Source organism: Eptesicus fuscus, chromosome 23 (genome assembly GCF_027574615.1).
Source record: "Eptesicus fuscus isolate TK198812 chromosome 23, DD_ASM_mEF_20220401, whole genome shotgun sequence".
Classification (NCBI taxonomy): Eukaryota; Metazoa; Chordata; class Mammalia; order Chiroptera; family Vespertilionidae; genus Eptesicus; species Eptesicus fuscus.
In genome coordinates, this window is record NC_072495.1 from 4976556 (window position 1) to 4982555 (window position 6000).

The 6000-nt window shown below is 44.7% G+C and overlaps 1 protein-coding gene across 1 annotated transcript in view; it reads right to left on the reverse strand.

Annotated features, from left to right (window-relative positions):
- The window catches only part of SRRM4 (serine/arginine repetitive matrix 4), a 204240-nt gene extending 204042 nt beyond the window's left edge, over window positions 1-198 (reverse strand). Inside the window, exon 1 of the mRNA XM_008142765.3 lies at window positions 187-198. The gene's annotated coding sequence lies outside the window, so the exon portion shown is untranslated. The remainder of the gene's footprint in view (window positions 1-186) is intronic.
- Between the last annotated feature and the right edge of the window lie 5802 nt (window positions 199-6000).

The following is a 6000-nucleotide window of genomic DNA, read 5'->3' on the forward strand; positions in this document are numbered from 1 at the left end:
TTCCATTTTGTTTCAGGAGTGCTGAAATACTTGGCAGACTTTAATTCATTAGCATGTGCACACCCACTCACCACCCGTGAGAGGAATTGCAATTGTGAGAGGCTCCAGCCCAGGTCTGATACAGTGTAATAAGATCCCAGGGCACCTGTCAGGAGATGCACGGTCCTGTCTCAATCATTCACGTACCGTGTCATGAAACTGTCCCACAGGGATTGAGACGACAAGTCCCCTGAAGGCTCTCCATGTCACCACTGGTCAGTTGGGCTACCGCATTGGTTCTTTAGGTTTTATCCAAAATGGTTACTTCTTCTCGTCACTTTGACTTGAGTCTCATCTCATAGCTCCCTGGGATGCACGGCAAGATTGGCCAGGCCCCTAGAACAAAGTTTTCTAATAAGAGTGAGGATTATAGTCATGACCCCACTGCTATACCACAGCTTTCCCCTTCCTCACAAAGCACAGCTGTCCTCTTACTTCAACAGTTGGCCAACTGCTGAGAAAATGCCCTGATCCTTATCACTTTCTGGGACCAGAGACAGAGATGGAAATGGGTAAAGGGGGGGGGGGGGGCTCACTCACATGCCATGTTCCTCCCACTACAGACCTTTGCAAGGGCTGCTCCCTCTGCCTAGAATGCCCACACTCCCATTGCCTCCCCCTCATTTAATTTCAGCACCTCCTTAGACCTCAGGGCAGGTCATTCCTCCAAGTCTTACTAGATGTTTTCACAGGAACAGATCCTCATCCTTCACATTTGGTTCATTTTGTTACAATTCACCCATTTTTGAGATTATTCTATTATGGTCTGCCTCCCCATCTGAACTCTAATTTCCATGAGAGCAAGGACTATGGCTAATTTTGCTTACCAACACAGCTCCAGAATTTAACACATTGATTAGGGCATAGTAGATACTCAATAAATATTTCAAGGAATAAGTCAACAAATCCTATTTTACTGAAAAATTCAAACTCATTTTATAAACATTTTGTTGAATAAATTAGCCAATATCCTTAAAACCAGCATAATATTAGCACCTACTTAATAGTACCTACCTAATAAAGTTATTAGGAGAATTACATTGTTAATGTAATTAAAGTTCTACCGTGCCTGGCACACAGCATGCACTCAATAAATGAGTTAATCTTATTATTTACAGTGTGTTCTCTCCATATAATAGGAAGATATTTTGAATTATTACCTAAAATGAGTTTTCCTCTGTACTTCTTCTGATAACCCAGTCCTTCTTTCAGCCTTTTTTTTTTTTTTTTTCACTTTTCAGATGTGGAAACAGAGGCTCCAAAAGACCCTAAGCTGCACAGCTGGTAACGGGATCTTGGATTCCAATTCTCATCTCTGACTGAAACAGTTGTGTTTAACCCACTTTTTCTCAAACCATCTACCAGCAGTCGAATGAATAGACTCAGACAGCTTCAACTTGATTCATGTTGAAATATCAACTTCTTTACTTGTCTCCTGAAGAGAAGGCATCATTTTACTGAAATGATAACAATCCCAGGCCCAGCTCATAAAGAAACTCTCCTTTTCTATTATAACAAAGACGATGGTATGCCGATGCATTCTTGGAAATGATTGTCTCTCTACTTAGTTTGGGCTGGAGCTCGCCAGAAGTTGCTGCCTCAGCCAATATTACTTAAAGACGGTGATTTTTTCCATTTTGTTTTAGTCCCACGAAGTGTTATTTTAACAGTGAATAGGAGGCCCTGTTTGAAAAATCGATTATATATTTCCATTTTAATGTAAACATTTAGTGTCCAACACACTCTGCCTGGCCATCTCATTAGCATCTGAATGCAAAGCACCATTACAGACATTTATTTCAAAACCTTCCCTTTTTTTTCTCAGAGAAAGCAAATACAGCAAAATCTATACCCCAGGGGATAGTAAACCAAATACAACAATCGTGACGGGGTGGGGGCAAACTTTCCAAAGAAATGGGAAAATACAAGGTAACTTTAAGTCCATCTTCTCCTCCAGGGAGCTGCTAAGGCATTCATTTGGATTTTTAGATAATCTTTCAAGCTCTGTTTTGCGAATATACCTCCAAAAAATAATAATGATAAATAAAGGGGGTTTTACGACGGCCAATTTAGGCCCTCGATGACTAAATTTCCCTTTTCTCCATCTCGGGTTATTACTCCTCTGAGGTCACTGGAAAAGGCCCGTTGACTGAAATCTGCAGGGTGGGAAGGAAAGTGCTGTTGGCAGCACAATGCTGGGTTGAAACCCTTCCCCACCTGCTGGGCTGCTGCCCTGAATCCAAAGCCACAGAAAGCAGCCTGAACTCCTCCTGAGAAACCTTCAGCCTGTCTGTGTGTCCACCCAGCAGGCCAGGTGCAATGCAGGCAATTCAGGCTGAGTGCAAAAAAGTGCTCCATTTCAGCTGAAATCACACCAAAAGCTCCTTACAAAAGCGACATTCAGCACCTCCGCTTCCACATTCCATTCCACATGTTGTCTGCCTTTATTTCCAAGGATTCCAAAAGCACTTGGCCGCATTAAATAGGAGCCAGGAAGGAGAAACAATAGCAAGGAACTGCTGAGGACACAAAGCTGGAACCACAAAGCGGGGGCAGCCAGGGATGCCAGCTGAGCTCCAAAAATAGGTGTGCCTTAATGAGAAGAGGGAGGCTGGGCTTCTCCAAAAAGGCAGATTAACCAGGTGGGAACTAGATCGTCCCACTCTAATGATGGGGTGCACCTTGGCTCAGTACCTTTGGGGGGCCATTTGGTGGTACTCACTGTTAGGCCTGATCAAATAACTGAATGGATACCACCCCTCCACTACCCTCCCCCCGGGGCACTGACCTTTAGACCACTTCACAATGGACATTCCCTTTTGCTTAGACCACATTTCACTTGCTAAGACCACATTCCACTTGCTAAGACCATTACCTTTCCCCTCAAGACCTACCCAGAGAATTCTCCGCCCAGAAAAAGCCCATCTAGAGTCCTTTAAAATCTCTGACTCCCTGTCCCTAGGTGCTGGCGCCATCTTGGGGCTCAGCCCATCTGGTTTTCCAGATGACCTAATCCTATATAATAAAAGGCTAATATGCAAATTGTCCCCTAGAAGGGAGTTTGACCAACAGTTCAACTGGGAGTTTGACCAGAGGGTGGGGCTGGCCGGCCAACCACCCTCGGCCCCTCCCCCTGGCTGGCCCATACACTTGCACGAATTTGTGCATCGGGCCTCTAGTAAAGTCATAATTCTTTACCCCTTTTGGCCTCATGTGTTCCTTCCTCCTTCGGCAACCCTAACACTCACTGGAACTAAAAAGTGACTGGTGGTCCATGAAGTCCGAAAGGCTGGCGACCGCTGCCCTAGAATACAGACATTTCTTTTCCTGGCACCTAGCCTAGAGAAAGATGCAGATAGACACAATGCACACAGGGAGGGATACACAAAGATATTCAAGACTGAGCTGTGTGTAATAGCCAAAAGGTGGGAAATGATCTAATATCCATCTTTTGGGGATGGTTACAGTGGAATACTTTCAGCAGCAAAGGGACCAAGGACTAAGCAGGAGAGGTAATGTTATCAGCACACACCTACCCAAAAGTTGAGATGTTCTAGAAGCCCTCCTCTGTGCCTCACACACACTGAACCATTTAATCCCTGTAACAGTCCTTGGTGGGCAGGGGAGGTCTCTATGCTCACAGAGCAACTGAGGCACCGAGATGTTAGATAACCTGCCCAGCACCACACAAGTACACAGGGTATTTAAACTTGGGCCATCTAGCTCCAAAAGTCATGCTGCTTCTCAGGGAATTTTAAAAACCTACTCTTGCCCTTGGAAGAAAAAAAAGCCAGTTGCCCATGACCTCCCATCCCCTGAACAGTACTGAATGGATTTGCTTTATATTATGACCATAAGCTAATATTTCTAAACCAGATCAAAGATGTGCTAGAGATCCAGGTGGGAGGGGCCGCTTCACCTCTCCTTCTTGGTAGGTCAGTCCAAGTCCATTCAGTACTGTTCAATCACTCACTCACCCTGTTTCCCAGCCTCATCATTCCCTGTCAATAGCACATTATTATTATGTTTGGATATGTTCATTTATTCAGTCAGGTTACAATCAAGTCTGTAGTTCTGAGGGTCTTTTTGTCTTTTAACATGTGCCCTGCCACAAACCAGAAATGGGAGGAGGAAATACCTGGGATGATTAAAAGCATGGATTTTAGAGCCTGACAGATCTAGGTTTGAATCTGCTACACCTGTGTCCTTGGGAAAGTGACTTCCCCATGTGAGCCTCCTTTTCCTCATCTGTAAAATGGGGATATTGAGTTCCTACACCTCAAGGGCTGTGAGGATAATGTATGGGCAATGTTTAGCATAGTTCCTTGGACACCATAAGCTCTCTCTGGCCCATATCAGAGTGGGGGGAAATCACATTTTCTTATTTCTTCCTTTTTGGGGAGACACCTCACTCTGCCCAGCGTAGGAAGGTAGCAAAGTCAGTTCAACCTGTAACACTTATGGACCACATTAGCCCAGAGACATCTGTCACTTTGGGATGTCCAGTCTACAACTCCTCTTCCTGTTGGCATGCTGATTTCCGCTCTGGGAGCTCTCCCATTGAGAATGGTTCTGGATGAGTGCTCATCGTCACAATAGCAGCCATAGAAGAGAAAGAGAATAACTCGGATCCCTCTAGTCCCTTGCTTTCTCCAGGGGCTTAGAATCTTAAGTGAGTGACTTAAAGATGTAGAGATGATTGAAGTGTGACCCAGACGATTTCTGCTGCTGGACATTCGCTGTACTTCCTGAGGCTCACTGGTCATCCAGCTCATCATTCATTCTATGTACCCCACTTCATTGAAGAAAGCCAAAGTTAGGTTTCTGTCCCTTGCCACCAAGGATGCTGGATGATACACCTACTGTAAACAAGATACTATGCTCAAGTTGTCCATGACCTTGCAGGGAAATTCATAGCACTCTCATCAGGTGCCTGGCTATGTAGTATCCTCCCTCCCCACATCCCAAACAAGGCAACATCTGATTAGAACAGAGATGAGAGAGAGAGGGTAGGGAATGATGACTGACCAATGGGTTCTGACATCTCTGCATACTACAACCCCATTCAAGAGACCAGAGACCATACCCAAGCTTAATCTTGTGGGCCTATTTAGAAGTCTGGCTAATTAATGGCTGTAAAAGCAGTTTGGACTTTGCAAGTCTTTTCTAATGTGCCTCATTTAGACATAATGGGCTCGAGATTGCCTCTGGCATCCTCAAGAAAATTAAAAATCCAGTAGGCAGTAGAATTGCCTCTACGTGGGTTTCCTATTACTTTTTATTTTTATTATGATTGCAAATAGTGGCGTGGCTAATGGTACCTTGGACGAGAAAGCTTTTCCAGGGAAGGCCTCGCTGTTTCCCACGTCCACAGCATGATTCATGGATCCTTTAGCCAGTGGCATGTTGGCTTGTTCCACATGATGTCATTTAACTCTTGCCAAACAGAGGGGAGCTGGAGGACGCTGAACACACAGAGTCATTCCTAATGTGGGGCCACTGCAAACAGAGACACCTTTCATTACACTCCAGCTGGACAACACAAGTCCTAATTGGTATTTGCCCAGTCCTTGGCTCCTGACAAGCAGGCGCCTGGCGTGTGTGGGCTGAGCAAGATTTGGTATTCTGGAAGTCTGGGTTAGTGTGCAGTGCAGAGAGTTGGCATTGTATAAACTGGGTAGAATAGGCATGACTAATCACAATGACAGTGATAACTCTACTCATCGGGATCCTGAGTTGCAAGTAAAGTACTTCTACCAAGTTTATCAGAAAGAAATCTTAATGATGTCAAGAAGTTTCTGGCATCTCCAGTGGGAGTGGTCAAGAAATGATGATGAGGAATTAGATTGCCTGGAATGAAATCCAAGTCACCACCTCAGCAAAGATAACGGCTCTGAATAGTCATTATGGACACTCCCATTAATATTAGTGACTTTGGATTTAAAGCACCACCCCACTGCC